Source organism: Chiloscyllium plagiosum, chromosome 2, assembly GCF_004010195.1.
Source record: "Chiloscyllium plagiosum isolate BGI_BamShark_2017 chromosome 2, ASM401019v2, whole genome shotgun sequence".
Classification (NCBI taxonomy): domain Eukaryota; kingdom Metazoa; phylum Chordata; class Chondrichthyes; order Orectolobiformes; family Hemiscylliidae; genus Chiloscyllium; species Chiloscyllium plagiosum.
In genome coordinates, this window is record NC_057711.1 from 139630853 (window position 1) to 139649545 (window position 18693).

General features: G+C 40.4%; 1 protein-coding gene across 6 annotated transcripts in view; it reads right to left on the reverse strand.

Annotated features, from left to right (window-relative positions):
• The window catches only part of LOC122564492 (E3 ubiquitin-protein ligase RNF38), a 163282-nt gene that overhangs the window by 106054 nt on the left and 38535 nt on the right, over window positions 1–18693 (reverse strand). The window contains exon 1 of one of the 6 annotated variants that reach the window (XM_043719499.1): window positions 8479–8613. The exons of the other annotated variants lie outside the window; for them this stretch is intronic. The gene's annotated coding sequence lies outside the window, so the exon portion shown is untranslated. Of the gene's footprint in view, window positions 1–8478; window positions 8614–18693 lie in introns of those variants that run through there. 6 annotated transcript variants of the gene reach the window in all.

Genomic DNA, 18693 nt, shown 5'->3' on the forward strand with positions numbered 1-18693 from the left:
ATTACTTAATGTATCAGAAACACAGGCAACTTCCAAGCAAAACAAAAATGTGACAGTGCCACTTTGGTGCAGAATGTAAGGACTTCATTAAAATAATCATCCAACATCATGCATAATTCTTCATGTCTAAGGGCAAGATATATTTGAGAAAGAGATCATTCAAAAGTAGCACTCCACTATAAAACACGCATTCCACTAGATATTCAAAATCAGGCCACTTACAAAACTATAAATACAAGTTAGAAAATAACTTTACAAGTCGATATTAACTGAAGTTTCTAGCCATGGGAATCAAATACGAATGCAGACTTATTAACATGATTTGATGAACTATTCTTATTCATACACCAATCTTGTTGCGATGATGATACCAGCAAGTAAAGCGATTACACTTTTTGCAACGTTGCATTTTAAGAAACGATAGATTTTGCTTGATATGTGATGGACAGCAAATAAAAGTGTATTGATAAAATACAAATTACCATTGTTTTGAGATATTTTGAAGCACTGTTTGCTTCACTTCTTCTCAAAAATTCTTTTTCAAGTTGTCAAAGATTCCATGACAAAGTTTCAACATTCTATCCTTTAACTACATGAAGAGTACTCATATATGCACTTATTTATTTCAAAGCCACAAACCTTTCTTCAATAACTTCAAAGTTTAAGGAGTTTGATTATCAAAATGAGTGTAATATACATCAAAAAATGATTTAATTGGAAGCATTAGCTTTTGGAATGCTGTTCCTTCATATAGGTTGGACTATAACCTGGTGTTGTGTGATTTTTAACTGTGTACACCCCAGTTCAACACCAGCATCTCCAAATCATCAAAAAAAGGAAGTTACATATTTCTTGAAGTAACACATCTTGGAACCTCGAAGTTTTTCAGGGTGAAGACTCAGGCAAGAGTGTAAACAAATTGTTTGGCAATCAATTGCTGCTTTAGAGACAGAAGTACAGCCAACACAAATCCTTCAATTATACTCTATACTGAAAGTACCAATGTAGTGATTGGGTAAGCATGTGCTTGTTGGAGATTTAAAACAATTTTGATATTAGTTGCCCCAAAGAGCTTTGGTAAAACACTTATGGAAGTTAAATATTCTAGCAGTCTCCAACATATCACTTACATTTTTACACTACATACCCAAGGGAATCAGAGGCAAAAACTGTGATACATTACCAAGAAATGTGACAGATAGAAAACATTAAAATAACTGTCCAAAATAATGCATAATTCTTTATTTCTGTAATGGCAAAATATAATCAAGAGTGCCAATTCAAAAGCAGCACTCACCATTATAAAACATATTTACATTTTACTAGATATTCAGAATCAGACCACTTTCAAAACTACAAACTAGAAAATAAGTTCACAGTACAAGTCTGACTACTCAACGATTTATATTACATTTGCCCACTCTTAACAGGGGGATTAAGCTGCTTATTTTAAAATGGATAATTGCCTCCACCACAATAAGGTGGTGATATCCTGAGCTTGTTAAGAAGAAATTATCCAATAGCAAGACCATAGATATAGGAGCTGAATTAGGCCATTCAGATCATCGAATCTGCTCCACTATTCAATCACAGCTGATAGGTTTCTCAACCTCATTGTCTTACCTTCACCTGATACCAAACAAGTATCTCTCTCTCTTTCAATCTTAAAAACACTCAATGACTTGGCCTCACAGCCCTGAGGCAACAAGGTGCACAGATTAACCATCCTCTGGCTGAAGAAATTTCTCATCTCCATTCTAAAAGGTCAACCCTGTACTCTTGAGGCTTTGGGTCCTAGTCTCTCCTATTAGGGGAAACAGCTCTGCCACATCCACTTTATCCTCTCAGTATTCTGCAGGTTTCAGTCCAATTACCTTTCATCCTTCTAAACTCCATTGAGTAAAGACCCAGAGTCCTCAACTGCTCCTCATATGAAGAGCCCTTCATCCCAGAGATCATTTTTCCAACCTCTTCTGGACCCTGTCCAATGCCAGCACATGCTCCCAAAACTGCTCACAATATTCTAAATAGTCTGACCACAGCCTTATACAGCTTCAGCAGTACATTTCTGCTCTTGTATACTAGCCCTCTTGAAATGAATGCTAATATTACACTGGACTTCTAATAGCCAACTGAAGCTGCATGTTAACCTGAACAGAATCCTGAACTAGGACTCCAAAGTCTCTTTGCGCTTTGGATTTCTGAAGCCTTTCCCTATTTAGAAAATAGTCTACGTACCTCTATTCTACCTATCAAAGTGCATAACCTCACACTTTCCCACATAGGATTTCATCTGTCACTCCACTGCCCACTCTCGTTGCCTGTCCAAGTCAGGGAGTCATACAGCATGGAAACAGACCCTTTAGTCCAACCAGTCCATGTCGAATGTAATCCCAAACTATATTTGTCCCACCTGTCTGCTCCTGGCCTGTATCCCTCCAACCTTTCCTGTTCACTTATCTATCAAAATGTTTTTTAAACGCTGCAATTGTACCTACATCCACCACTTCTTCAGGAAGTTCATTCCACACACGAACACTCTGTAAAAAGTTTGCCTCTCATGTATTTTTTAAATCTCTCTCCTCTCTCATCTTAAAAATGTGCCCCCAGTCTTGAAATTCCCCATTCTAGGCAAAAGACAACTATCATTAACTCTATCTCTGCAGCCTCCTGCCTCATTAACAATATCTGTCTCTCTCCACCTACCTTTCTGACATTTGCAAACTTAGCAACAATGCCCTCAGTTCCTTCGTCAAGATCATTAACGTATAACATGGATAGTTGTAATCCCAACACTGGCCCCTACGGAACTTCACTAGTCACTGGCTACCATCCTGAAAAAGATCCCTTTATCCCTACACTCTGTATCTGCCAATCTTCTATTCATGTCAGTACCTTACCCCTAATACCATGGGCTTATCTTACTTAACAGCCTCCTGTGTTGCACCTGGTCGAAGGCCTTCTAGAAATCCAAATAGATCACATTCACGGGCTCTCCTTTAACTTGTTACCTTCTTAAAGATTTCTAACAGATTTGTTAGGCATTACTTCCCCTTGAGAAAGCAACGCTGTCTCTGCCATACTTTGCCAAGCACTTTCAAATACTGCACAATCACATCCTTAATAATGGACTCTAAAATCTTAACAACCAAAGTCAGGCTAACTGGTCCATCGTTTCCTGTCTTCTGCCTCCCTTCCTTTTTGAACAGGGCTGTTACATTAGCCATTTTCCATTTTGTTTACACCCTCCCTGATCCCAGTAGTTCTTGAAAGCTCACCACCAATGCTTCTATCTCCTCATATCTCCCTCAGAACTCTGGGGTGTAATCCATCTGTTCTGGGTGATTTATCCACCTTCAAACCTTGCAGCTTCTCTCGCACTTTCTCCTCAGTGTTAGCCACTACATTTACCTTTTCCACCCACATCTCTAAGTTCTGGTAGGCTGCTGGTGTCTTCTAGTGTGAAAATTGATACAAAAAACCATAGCTATTTGTGTCTATACATATTTTCATCATTATGGTGACCCACTATTAAGTATTTGTTGCCCTTCTACTGATGCTATAGTCAAGAGCTCTTTTGCACTTGCATTTTGGAGCACTTCTCAACTTGCATCACTGAACAGATGAGCATAGAGGAAACACCCTAAATTCTAGATTCCCATGAAATCAGAAATACCTCATGAAAATGAGGCCATATCCTACCAAATAGGTGATATGGTAATTTATTTTGCATGATTTAGGAAATTACATTACATAAACGTTATTTGGAACACGCTCTCCTTGAACAGTTCTTTCTCCTTTCCAATTCAAAAGTAATTCATAGGTGAAAAAATTTTCCTTGATCAAGTTCTGAACATATGCAACAACTGTGCTTAAAAGTATCCAAACTAGGCCATTGATAAATCCACACAAATTCTTTGTTTCACAATATAGGTATATTCTCTTCTGGTACAAATTATTAACTTATTCAAATGTTAATCGCTTCTGGTGAAGATCAGCAAAACTTGAGGAACCCAAACGGAATATGAAAGTACCTAAACGTAATCAATTAAAACTATGTTGGTAAGCTTCCTAGTCCTTTTGCAAAAGCAATTTAGGATCAAGAGATGCCAGTTCTTGAATCTCGACTATTGCGTCAAAAAATATTTTGCAGAATTCTATGACAATATGCCAGAAGTTTGTATTACCTCTCAAGTGGCACAGTGAGCAACATAATTTAAAAAGGAGACAGTGAGGTCTGCAGATGCTAGAGATCAGAGTTGAGAGTGTGTTGCTGGAAAAGCACAGCAGGTCAGGCAGCATCCGAGGAGTAGGAAAATCAAGGTTTCGGGCCAGAGCCCTTCATCAGGAATGAGGCTGGGAGCCTGGGGAGGGTTGGAGAGATAAAATAGAGAGACAAATCTCTCCACTCCCGAGGCTCTCAGCCTCATTCCTGATGAAGGGCTCCAGCCCAAAACTTCAATTTTCCTACTCCTCGGATGCTGCCTGACTTGCTGTGCTTTTCCAGCAACACACTCTCAACATAATTTAAAACACAAGAGCTTATGGGGTTGGGATAAAACATTATATGACTCCAGGATCGATTAAAGACCACCAACAAAGTAAGCAAAACACAACTCTGATGCTCCGAAGAACAGTCACTGGATTTGAAACTTTAATTCTGCATTCACTCCACAGATACTGACAGATCTGCTGAGTTTCTCCAATGATTTCTGATTTTGTTTCATAATTTTCAGTGTGGTAGCTTGTTCTAGTAAAGTATGCAAGGATCAGTGCTAAGCCCTCAGCAACTGACAATTTATATTCTTGGTACAGTTGAGGGAATGACTGCAACGTATCTAGATTTGCTGACCACACAAAGCTAGGTGGAAAGTAAGCTACAAAAATATCAGCAGAAGGATAAAGAAAAGTAAATGAGTAAGAAGATGTCAGATGAGTAAAACATGTAGACCTTTGATAGTGATAAAAATGATAAGGCAATGTATTTTTTCACTACTTTAAAAATATGAAATCTTGGTATTGAGGGCTCGTTGTACAAGAAACACAATTTTACCATACAGTTGGGATACAGCAAACATTCGAGGAAAGTGCTTATTGACCTTTATTGCAGAGAGGTCAGAGTACGAGAGAGTATGGAAGTCTTGCTACAATTCGATAGTGCCTTAATGAGGTTACACTTCAGTATCATGGACAGTTTTCGTCTCTACTCAAGGAAGGATATACTTGCCTTTGACTGTCGCACAAAGGTTCATTATACTAATTGGATGAAACGGTTGTCCCTTGAGAACAGATCCAGTAAATTGGGCTTTTTCATTCTGGAGTTTAGAAGAATGAAAACTGAATGCATTGAAATATATAAAAAATTCTGCAAGACCTTTAGTGAGACAATTCTCCAGCAGGGAAACAAAGAAGCACAGGATAAAGGACAGTCATTTCAAATTGAAAAAAGCAATATGAGAGAAAAATCAGGGGTTTTGAACTTTTGGAATCCTCAGGCCCAGAGAGCTGTTGATGGTCAGTCATTAGATATATTTCAAGGCTGAGATGAGTAGAGATTTAAGCTCCAAGGATACCAAAGAATATGGCACAGTGAAGGATAAAAATGAGTTAAGTTGGATCAGCCATAATTTTATCAAATGGTGAACTTGGTGTGAGGCTTGTTGTTTCAATTTCTTAAATAGTAGACCACACGATCCCTCCAGCCTGCTCCAAATTCTTGGTTAATTTTTGGCCTCAAATTCATTTATAAACAGCTATTTCCCTTGATTCCCTGAGAAATCAAAAATTTATCTTAAACAGGAAGTAAAATGCTTTCTCAATCTGCTAATGATCATAATGAAGGTGCATTACAGACCACAAAAAGAATCTGTGCGCAGATGCAAGTGTATTGAATAAGTGCCATTCTTTTACCATTGAAGTCCTGGCACATCTTCATCTAAAGTTCAGGCATTAATTTTACCTATAAAAAGAGGATGATCATTCATTTAAATGTTTAGTAATCTGGATAGTGGGAGCCAGCAATGTACATATCTAGAATTCAGTTGGATTTTCTTCAGTCCCATTACAGCTTTAAAGGTATCAGTCAAAACAAAAAAAAGCACAATATTTCTGGGCCGATTAAGTTCTGTGATTGTAATACTAAACGTTTACAAATAAGCAAAGTTGTATGCTTTCCTACATTATTCATAAATCAAGTGCCAAGTTCAGAAACCTGTCCTCTTCGCCCTCTCAAATTTTAACCGCTCAAACTACAAAATACCTATAAACTTAAAAGGATTGCGACTGTGTGAAGTTATGCAGCCAGAGCAGAAAGAAAGATTTTTGAGGGTAAGATTTGGATTTACAAAGTTAAAAATCACACAACACCAAGTTATAGTCCAACAGGTTTAACTGGAAGCACACGAGCTTTCGGAGCGTCGCTCGTTCATCAGGTGGTAGTGGAGGGCTCAATCCTAACACACAGAATTTATAGCAAAAATTTACAGTGTGATGTAACTGAAATTATACATTGAAAAATTGATTGTCTGTTAAGCCTTTCATCTGTTAGAATACCGTGATAGTTTCACTTCTTTCATGTGTAAATCACAAAACCTTTTTTTATTAAAAAGTTGCATTCTCGGGTTAGCTTAACAATGGTGACAGATAGACAATATGTTGAAGGTGTTGGCCCCCTATGTTCTCTGTCTATGCCATGACATTTAGATTGATTCTAATCTTAAAAGTGAGATAACGGAGTTTTACATGAATTCATGCAGTTTTTGAGCAGTGGCCGAGCAGAGACTGATAGCTAAGTTCGGTACCCATAGGGAGGGCCTCAACCGGGACCTGGGGTCATGTCACATTACAGGTGACCACCATTGTACTACACCCACACACACACACACTCCTATACACGCAGACACACATACACAGACACACACACATCCATACAGACACACACACACTCTCAAACGCACCCCCTCACAGACTTAAGACACTCTGCACTCACTACACACACACTTTCTCACACTCACAACCCCCAACCCAGACAGACAAAGACCGGGAGAAAGTGAAGACTGCAGAGGCTGGAGATCAGAGCTTAAAAATGTGTTGCTGAAAAAACGCAGCAGGTCAGGCAGCATCAAAGAACAGGAGAATCGACGTTTTGACGTTTCCTGAAGAAGGGCTTATGCCCAAAACGTCGATTCTCGTTTTCCTTTGATGCTGCCTGACCTGCTGCGCTTTTCCAGCAACACATTTTTAAGCTAAAGACAGACAAATTGGGGTGAATTTGTACTTGCAGGGTTACATTGTACTTTGCTCAAAAACTGCATGCATTCATGTAGAACTCCGTTATCTCACTTTTTAGATTAGAATCAATCTAAACATCATGTCATAGACAGAGAACACAGGGGGCCAACACCTTCAACATATTGTCTATCTGTCACCACTGTTAACAGCTAACCCGAGAATGCAACTTTTAAAAAAAAGTTTTGTGATTTACACATGAAAGTGAAACTATCACGGTATTCTAACAGATGAAAGGCTTAACAAACAATCAATTTTTCCATGTATAATTTCAGTTACATCACACTGTAAATTTTTGCTATAAATTGTGTTAGGATTGAGCCCTCCACTACCACCTGATGATGGAGCGACGCTCCGAAAGCTCGTGTGCTTCCAATTAAACCTGTTGGACTATAACCTGGTGTTGTGTGATTTTTAATTTTGTACACCCCAGTCCAACGCCGGCATCTCCCAAATAAAGATTTGGATTGTAATCGAAATTGAATGCGCCAGAGGAGACAACAAAGAGGAAACTCGCCGGCAGCTGATTGTATTCACACCACCCCAACTTCACGGGCTCCAATAAAAAAAGCAGAAGTAGCACAGCGAGCCACGCAGAGAGAAGTAAACACCAAGTGCAGAAGGGACGGGAGGCGAGACGACTGTCACTCTCCCACGGAGCACACGTGAGGTTCATCCGGGACACGGCGTACAGAAGGCAGAGGATCTCTGTCCCCTCCCCCACCCAGTGATGAAGTCACTGACAGGCTCGAGCCCGTTGCCGAGTGTGTTGATGTGCGCGCGACCCCCGACCCCAACATTCCAGGTGGAGCCGTTAGCAACTTTTTTTTAAACCGCCCCCCCCAAGAAATTTAAAAACACGAACGCAAACAGAATTCGCCTCGCCGCTCGAGTGACGCGCTTTAAACAATAAACGATCGGAGCAAACCCTCCGTGAACTCATTGTGCGAGAGTTTTACTTCCTCTACCCCTCCCCCAAATATACTTCCAGAAAGAAGCGGAAAGCCGGGGTCCGCTTGGAAGAGTAAACTCTCTGTTTTATTTTTAATATATATGAAGCTACTGGGAACAGACATCCGATTCCGTTAGCAGTCGGCAATAATGCGGCGACCGAAACAAGGGAGGGGATGCGAGAGGGTGAATGAGTGAGTGGAGTGGATTTGATTCTCATTCAGTTCGCGGTTTGCGTACCTATTGTGTACAAGTTAGTGGCGTTGAGGTCCGCTCCCCTTTCCTCATCCTGAGCTCCTACATCCTACTCGGGCCCGGCAGCAACCACAGTCGCCGCCGCTTGGTTCGCTCCAACCTTCCGAGGACCCATACCCCCATTCCCCCTCCAATACGTCACGCAATGGTTTCGCCCACCCAGGACAGCCAAAGGTAAAAGGCAAGCAGGAAGAAGCTTACCTATCCCCAACTCAGAAAGGGGGGAGGGCGGCTGGCGATGGGCAAACAAATGGTAGTGTTTGTTATAACGCCTTTCTGCCGAAATATCAGGGTCAGTTAAGTTTCCTTAATGGGAATGTAAATAGTTTCATGTTTAGAAAATGCCTCGAAATTGAAGCTCTATTGCGTAATGTCAAAATTCCACTGTATTTTCTACAAAGTCTGTCCAGAATTGTTTTGTATTTACTTATGGATAATTTATAACGAAAGTAGGTTTTTGAAAATATAAATAAAATAATCCCCAGACTATTAATGCTGGGGTACAGTAATTTTTAAAAAATGTGGCTGCTGAAGAAACTCTGAGAAGGGTCACTGGACTCCAATCGTTAACTCTGCTTTCTCTGCACGGAGGGTGCCAGACTTACTGAGTTTCTCCAGCAATTTCTGTTTTTCTATTAGTTATGGGGACCTGGGTTCGAACAGTACCTTGGAAGACTATGAAATTGAATTCAATAAAAATCTTTAATTAACAGTAATGATGCCAAACTCGTCCATATCAACCAGGTTTCCTAAATTGAACTAGTCCCATTTGTCTGCATTAGTTAGTTCCATAGGTAACAACATCTTCCTGTTAAAGTTTGTGTCCAATTTCTTTTTGAAAGTTGCCTAGAGTTCCATCACACTCTTGGCAATTCATTCTAGACTGTAACTCATTGCAAGCAGTTTCCCTGTGGTACTTCTGCCAGTTATTTAATATCTGTCCCCTTTGGTTGGAAATTCATTGTTTGTAGTATGTTTGTCCTTACTTTCTGAATCAGAATTTTGAATGTTTATTAAATTGTTTTTAACTTTTCCTGTACCAAGAACAGTAATCCCAGATTCTGTAATTTCTCAGCAAAACTGGAGTACCTCATTACTGATGTTAACCTTCACTTTCAAGGCCTTAACATCAACATTTTAACACCTCCAAATGCAGTTGTCATTCAGGCAAAACTTCCACCAGAAACACCATGTGGTTTATGACCGAAGCCTTAACTTTTGTATTTAAATCCTTGATCCAACTATTGTTTATACAAAAGGAGTTCTGATGGATTAATCTTCCTTTCACATACATTAATGGGAAAGATCATACATGGAGCAAGCTATTGAGATGTATGAAATAATGAGAGGCACAAGACGAGGTAGAAACTTTTCCCTTGGGTGGAGAGAACAATGACAGGGGTCATAATTTAAGGTAGGGGACAAGAGGTTTAGCAGGAATGTGAGGAAATTTTCTTTTCCACCCCGTGGTGAGAATCAAACTCTCTGCCTGTAGGAGTGGAAGAGGCAGAAAACTTCATTATTTATGAAGTATTCAGATGTAAATTTTGTGATGCCAACGCATTCAAACGTTAGGATTTAGTATGTGGTGCTGGAAAAGCATAGCAGGTCAGGCAGCACCCAAGGAGCAGGAGGAATCTATGTTTTGGGCAACAGCCCTTCATCAGGAATGAGGATCGTGCTGGGCTGAGATTAGAATAGTTAGGTGCTTGTTTTTGTCTGGCATAGACTTTGAGCTGAACAGCCTTTTTCTGTGCTGTAAATCGATGTTGCAATCACCATCCTTCAATATGTCTGTCCCACGGGCAGGTCAGACCCAGTAGAGGTGACAGCACAATGGTATACAGTCCGGAGGGAGTTACCCTAGGAATCCTCAACATTGACCATAAAAGTCTCATAGCACAAGGGTGATCACGATCAAGGAAATGTCCTGCTGATCACCACGTACTCCATGCCCTTCGCCAAAGAGTCAGCGCTCCTCCACATTGAACGTGACTTGGCACACAGAATGCCCACCATTGAGTGGTTCAGCATCAGCACCACTGATCAAGCTACTTGTGTCCTAAATTACACTGCTTCTAGACTGGATCTGTGGCAGTGGAGGGAAAAACCAACAAGAGCAAAAGACATACTCACTCTCACCAATTTGTCTCCCATTGATGCATCTGTGCACAACAGTATTAGTAAGAGTGACCACCGCACAGTTCTTGCAGAAACAAAGTCCAACTTCACAGTATTGTATAGTACTGTGCTAAATAGGACTAACTTTGAATGGATCTAGTAACTCAACATTTGGCATCCACAAGGAAGTGTGCAGCAGCAAAATCATTTTCCCAACACAATATGCAACCTCGTGGTACAGCATATCCCCCACTCTACTAATACCATCAAGAAAGGAGATCTACCCTGGTTTAAAGAATTTGGGCAAGTTGAGTGACTGGGCAAATGCAGCTATACCTGGATAAGCATGCACTCTCTCCACTACCGATACTCAGCAACAGTGTGTACAAGATGCACTGCAGAAATTTGCCACGGCTCCTCAGACAGCACATTCCATCCAACAACCACTAATATCTAAAAGGATGAAAAGGAGCAGATGCATGGGAACACCACCACCTGCAAGTTTCCTTCCAAACCACTCCCATCCTGTCTTGGAATTACATAGTGTTCCTTTAGTGTCATTGGGTCAAAATCCTGGAATTCCCTCCCTAACAGCATTGTGGTCTACCTACAGTACATGGATTACAGCAGATTAAGGCAGCTGCTCATCATCTTCTCAATGACAATTAGGGATGGGGCAATAATTGTGTGTCCAGCCAGTGATACCCACATCCCGTTCATGAACTTTTAAAAGTGTTTTAAAAGTCACTTCTTATATTTATAGTGTACTCCAATGCAATATAGGAGACACGTAGGAATATTCTTCAAAATGGAGAAGATACATGACTACATCTCTATCAAATTGGGGAAGATGCAAAGTGGAGATCTTATGGCCAACTATGGGGGCAAATGACACTACCTCAACAATGCAGTGCTCCCACTGCACTGGAGTGACACGGTGACTAGGTATTTAAAATTCCTCTCTTATTTGGACAGTCCCTTGAGGCTGAGGGTGACTTGTTTCCATTCTGGTTCAAGGAGTTTTGAGATGACTGATAAGTCCAATGCACAATGTGCCAACTCTGCCATGGGCAGGGCAAGTGGTATTTGGAGGGTCAGGTAAATTAATTTTTGGAAGGTTTTGTTGGTTGACACCTCAACTTTGCAGATGTCCCTGACCAAATCTTTTGTGTATGTTTCTTTCAAAAATGAACCTTCACAATAAACCCAGTAAATCTTATGAGTCCGTTTGTGGAGATATACAGGGATGCCAAGAGGTCATTCTTAATGTCTTGTCTTGTCCTAATAGTCTCTTGCCATGATCACGTTCTGAACAAAACAGATGTCAAACAGGGTGCTAACCACTCAAGTACAATGGAGCTAAGCATCCTTGAACCCACAACATTTTAACTCTGAGGTGACAAAGGTAGCACTGAACCACAACTGACAAGGACTGCTAGAGCAGTCAGTCTTAAAATGCATACACAGCCATTGAATTTGAATTCCAATTGCTTCCAGTGTATTGCTTTGCTGACTGATACAATATACTGCATAGAATGTACAGTGCAGAAACCAGCCATTCAGGCAAACTCATTCCTATTTGCATTTATGCTCCATACAAACCTACTCATTGCTTTGGTCTTTCCTTATCAAACCAGAACAGCAAGTTTCCATTTCTGCTATTTGCCGATAACACGCAGAGGAGCTGTCACTTTCAACTATGTTGTATCATTCGATCACATTGAAGAGGAATTGTCAAGGAAAGATGAAAGTGGAGAATATACTGTTAAATCCCCATCCCTTTTAAGAAAAAACGTAGCTAATGAAACTGGCTGGTCTCACAGCCTTTGCATATGCATATTGAAATGTACAGTACAAATTCCCTGGCCAAGTCATGTTTTTTGTAGCATAACCACTCCTGCAGATACACTCAACTATTCTGTGCCTCCTTTTTAAATGCTTGCTCCCCATCATTGTTCTGAATGGTTGACTTCGTGCTTATAGTCCTCTCAAACAATTCTTTATTTTCAATTTGGACTCTAGCCAGGCTACTCTTGGAGAACATCATATTCAAGTACAATTTTGTCCAACACCGACATAAATAGCCATGCACTTTCTTAGACATGCTTAGATGGTTACATTCCTACAGCAAGTGTGGCAAATGCCAATTATAATACCTCCTTATTAACTTATGAGGTAGTTAAACACATAACTAGAGCATTAGTTCAATACTGAACCCAACAGTACTTTTCCACCAATTCCACTACTGAACAGCCCAAATGGCCTCCTTCTTCAAAGACCAAAAATTTCCCCTCCTGTGGTCGACGATGCTCTCCACTGCATCACCTCCACTTCCCACATCTCTGCCCTTGAACCCCGCCCCTCCAATCGCCACCCACTGGTCCTCACCTTCCACCCCACCAACCTCTGGATACATCGTCTCCAAGAGTAGCCTGGCTAGAGTCCAAATTGAAAATAAAGATTTGTTTGAGACAACTATAAGCACAAAGACAACCATTCAGAACAATGATGGGGAGCAAGCATTTAAAAAGAAGGCATAGAATAGTTGAGTGTATCTGTCATTTCTGCCACCTCCAAATAGACCCCACCAGCAGTGATATATTTCCCTCCCCACCCCTATCAGCGTTCCAGAGAGACCACTCCCTCCGCGACTCCCTTGTCAGGTCCACACCCCCCACCAACCCAACCTCCATTCCAGGCACCTTCCCCCTGCAACCACAAGAAGTGCAAAACGTGCGCCCACACCTCCCCCCTCACCTCCCTCCAAGGCCCCAATGGATCCTTCCATATTCGTTGCAAATTCACGTGCACCTCCACACACATTTACTGTATCCGCTGCACCCGATGTGGTCTCCTCTACATTGGGGAGATAGGCCGCCTACTTGCGGAACGTTTCAGGGAACACCTCTGGGACACCCGCACCAACCAATCCAACCGCCCCGTGGCTGAACACTAACTCCCCCTCCCACTCCACCAAGGGCATGCAGGTCCTTGGCTTCCTCTATCGTCAGACCCTGGCCACACGACGCCTGGAGGAAGAGCGCCTCATCTTCCGCCTAGGAACCCTCCAACCATACAGGATGAATGTAGATTTCTCCAGCTTCTTCATTTTCCCTCCCCCGCCTTATCTCAGTCCCAATCCTGGATTCAGCACCGCCCTCTTGACCTGCAATCTTCTTCCCGCTCCTCAGATGCTGCCTGGCCTGCTGTGCTTTTCCAGCACCACACTTTTCAACTCTGGTCTCCAGCATCTGCGGTCCTCACTTTCTCCTAGCAACAGTACTTTTGCCAATTTGACTAGAGAACTATTCTGGGTTTATTGTTTTAGTTTACCAAACAGCAAGTAGTTTACCTGTACTGCTAAATTTGAGGACATCAGCCTCTGAGACTATCTTAATTAATAACTGCAATAGGGGATATTCACATGCAATATAACTGCATCATAAAACACCTTTTCAGACAAAAATACATTGCAGAAATAGCCCAATTTTTAGACACGATGAATGTTATTCATAAGCTGTTTTGTTTAATTCAATTACAAATATATTTCCTGATTCCATTCTGTTTTGATACTTAGAGACTATCTGACAAAATACTGACTTCAAAGATAAATTAACAGAACACAAAGCTTCTCCATCCTTCAGATGGCTATTAAATACCATTAAGCTAGTACTGTTTGGTAGTTCTTTGTCAATCTAAAGCGATCAGACAAATCAAATTTCACAAGATGAATGTTTTCAGATTTGTTCAAGTAGCAGGTTTAAAATCAAACTTTTATGGCAACCTCCTTCTCTTACAAACTCTCTCAGCTGTTGTCAGGGTTTATTTCTTAGTCCTCAACATTAGGAATGATAATAAATTTCATGACACTTGGGAGACAGTGCATTTTTAAGATCAGTGGTTGAAAGAGCTTCTCTTTTAGTCCTTGGCTACATGGATTTCTCTTTTGAGCTAGATTTTAGCTAGTGGTAACTGGATCCACAAAAACTATGCATTGAACATGTTTCATTGAGGTTTACTAACAATGTTACATTCTCAGGTTATAAGAATTTGTAGTTTAATGGAGGCAATTACGAATAAGTAAAATGCAAACCCAGTGTGTTGGAGAGCAGCAGAGATGAACATTTCCAAAGAATTAGGACCTGAATAAAATCAAACACTCTTAAAATGAGCTAAGAGCCCCATCAGCATGGATGACGGAAAATGCCTTCTAAAGCTAAATCACTAACACTCTCCTACAATACACCAAAAATGATCTTTACTTTTCCAGCACATGCAATCCTGGTCAGATCTCTTCCACCATCCACAACTTAATTCTCATTTGATCTATTTTTCTTCCTCCCTCCCTGCTCTTTTTATGTTCCTCCTTATTATCCAAGGCTTTCAGTATCCCAAACCCTCAATCAGCATAAACTGAAAGCACATTATATGTCTTAGAAAGACATTCCAGATCCAGAGGTACTTTAAGATTGCATTCAAACAAAGTTAAATTGAGCTCCTTTTCCTCAAAGTCCGAGTTAAAGTCACCATTGCCATCTTTACTGTTGCTAACTTCACACCAGCTTCACTGATCAATATATAAGTTGAGACTGCTACAGTTCCATGTGCTGTACTTTTATGCCCACCAAAAATCGATCCATCCTAGGACAAGCCAAACAAGAGACACTCACGAGAATTCCAAGAAGCATGGCATTCCAACCAGAATTCTATCAACAAACATCAATTTGGACCCCATCTACCACCCTCTGAGAAAAATAACCAGAAATGACATCAGCAACCCTAGGAAATCCAAACACACAAATATAAAGTGGGACATAACACCAGCACTTCACCAGAGGCTCACAGATGATGTTTCCAAGTATGGTGACGAAATGTCTAACAAAGAACCTTCCAGCTCAGCGAGCAAACTTACACCTATTTTATCAGTGCCTTTTGGAAATCTATGTGCAACACATCAGCCATATCACCATCATCAATCCGGTCCATTATGTCACAAAAATCTCTAGTTAATTAAACACAATTTGCCTTTAACAATTCGGAGTTGGATTTTCCTAATTTGATCTACACTTGTCCAAATGACTATTTATTATGTCTCAATTACAGTTTCTAAAACCGTGACACCACTGACAGTTAACTAATTGAACTGTATTTGCTGAGTTTATATTTAAAACCTTTTCTTTCAACAAGGGTGTAATACTTGCAATTTGCCAGTTCTTTGGCAACACATACCTGAGGAGAACTGAAAGATAATTACCAGTGGTTGTACAATTTTCCACCATATTTTCCTCATATATCCTTAGTATTTTATCAACTTTAGGTACAGCCAGCATTTCTCCTACATTTTCTATTCATTTATTAACTAATCCAACTATCTCATCTTTCACAATGATTTTAGCTACATCTTCTTCTTGGTAAAGTCATACACCAGCCTCAGCCTCAGCTGTTTTGCACATATTCCCATTTTGATCCCTAATCAATGTTACCCTCCTTTTATTATCCTTTTACCATTTATATGCTTATTGTTAGGAGCACTGAGTTTTAGAAGATATTTTGGTTTTAAAACGGATCCTTTAATTCAAGGTAAACAGAATATTTTGGAAAGGGGGGAAAATGGGAAAGTAATACTAAATGCACGCATGAAGACAGGCCCATATAACCTGGTTGCCAAAGGGCAAGAACAGCTCAAAAGAAATTTAGTGAAATATCAAGTGACAGTTTTCATATTGGGACAGCTGCTTTGAGACAGAGAGACAAGCTAGACACTACTGTGTGAAAGAACAAAGCAACTGTTGCTGTGAAGAACAGAAGAGAACTGTTTGTGTTTAGCACTCGTGTCCTGCTTGGTGATTATGTTCTGTTTGATAGGAAGGGATCAGAGATGTTTGTTCTTTGGAGATTTAAGGAACAGGGAATCAATGAACTTGACTTTGCTGGTGAAAAATCAGATTTGGAAGCCTCAAACTAAGTAGAATGACTTTTGAGGAACATTAGAAAATTTCATAGACAGCAATTCTATTTTTGTTTCAAATTTGATTAGCTCTACACTCATAACCAGTCATATTTTCACTCTGGGGAGAAAAGGGAGAAGAATTTGGATCACATTCAGATTTTCAAAAGACATTTGAGAATATAAAACACGAGATGTTGTGAAACTTGAAAGGGTTCCAGAAAAGATTTACAAGGATGTTGCCAGGGTTGGAGTATTTGAGCTATAGGGAGAGGCTGAACAGGCTGGGGCTGTTTTCCCTGGAGCGTCGGAGATTGAGGGGTGACCTTATAGAGGTTTACAAAATTGAGGGGCATGGATAGGGTAAATAGACAAAGTATTTTCCCTGGGGTTAGGGAGTCCAGAACTAGAGGGCATAGGTTTGGAGTGAGAGGGGAAAGATATAAAAGAGACCTAAGGGGCAACTTTTTCACACACAGGGTGGTACAGGTATGGAATGAGCTGCCAGAAGAAGTGGTGGAGGCTGATACAATTGCAACATTTAAAAAGCTTTTGGATGGGTATTTGAATAGGCAATAGGTGCAGGAGTAGGCCATTCTGCCCTTCGAGCCTGCACCACCATTCAATATGATCATGGCTGATCATCCTTAATCAGTATCCTGTTCCTGCCTTATCTCCATAACCCTTGATTCCATTATCCTTGAGAGCTCTATCCAACTCTTTCTTAAATGAATTCAGAGACTGGGCCTCCACTACCCTCTGGGGCAGAGCATTCCACACAGCCACCACTCTCTGGGTGAAGAAGTTTCTCCTCATCTCTGTCCTAAATGGTCTACCCTGTATTTTTAAGCTGTGTCCTTTGGTCCGGCACTCACCCATCAGTAGAAACATGTTTCCTGCCTCCAAAGTGTCCAATCCTTTAATAATCTTATATGTCTCAATCAGATCCCCTCTCAGTCTTCTAAACTCAAGGGTAAACAAGCCCAGTCGCTCCAGTCTTTCAGCATAAGGTAGTCCCGCCATTCCAGGAATTGACCTCGTGAACCCCACTATCTCTGTGGTTACTTTCTTTAAAATCTGAGGATACAAGCCATCAGTCAAGGGGACGTTTAGCCCCATTAGTTCCCCTGGTACTTTTTCTATAGCAATATTGAATTTATTTCCTCCCCACGCTTTGTCTCTTTGTTTAGTAATTTTGGAATGCTATTACTGGCTTCTACTATGAAGACTGATGGAAAGTATTTATTCAACTCCTCTGCCATTTCTACATTATTATTTCCCCAGCCTCATTCTCCAAGGGACCTATGCATATTTTTGCCTCTCTCTTCCTTTTTATATATTTAAAGAAGATCTTACTGTCCGTTTTGATGTTACTTATCAGTTTATCTTCATTGTTTATTGTCTTCCTCTTTATTTATATCTTGGTCACCTTTTGTTGGCTTTGATACTTTCCCAATCTTCTAGTTTACCACTAATCTTTGCCCCATTATATGTTTTTTTCTTTTAATTTGATACTATCCTTAACTTCTTTGGATAACCATTGGCTAGTTTATTGCTTTGCTATAATCTATGTTGCTAACTGCTAAGGATCTTTGTTGTAAGTCATTAATTACTTTTTTAAACATCCACCTTTGTTCATCAACCATTTTTTCTTCTCAAGTCCTTTTTCAATCCTGTCCTACCACTCTGCCCTCATTCCTTTGTAATTTCCCTTATTTAAGTTTGGCACAGTTGTTTCTGACCAAGTTTCTCACTCTCAAACTGAATGCTAAAGTCTAACATGATTCGGAGATGCCGGTGTTGGACTGGGGTGTACAAAGTTAAAAATCACACAACACCAGGTTATAGTCCAACAGGTTTAATTGGAAGCACACTAGCTTTCGGAGTGACGCTCCTTCATCAGGTGATTGTGGAGGGCTCGATCGTAACACAGAATTTATAGCAAAAATTTGCAGTGTGATGTAACTGAAATTATACATTGAAGAATTGATTGTCGTTAAGCCTTTCATCTGTTAGAATACAGATCTTTCATGAAAGAAGTGAAACTATCACTGTATTCTAACAGATGAAAGGCTTAACAGAAAATCAATTCTTCAATGTATAATTTCAGTTACATCACACTGCAAATTTCT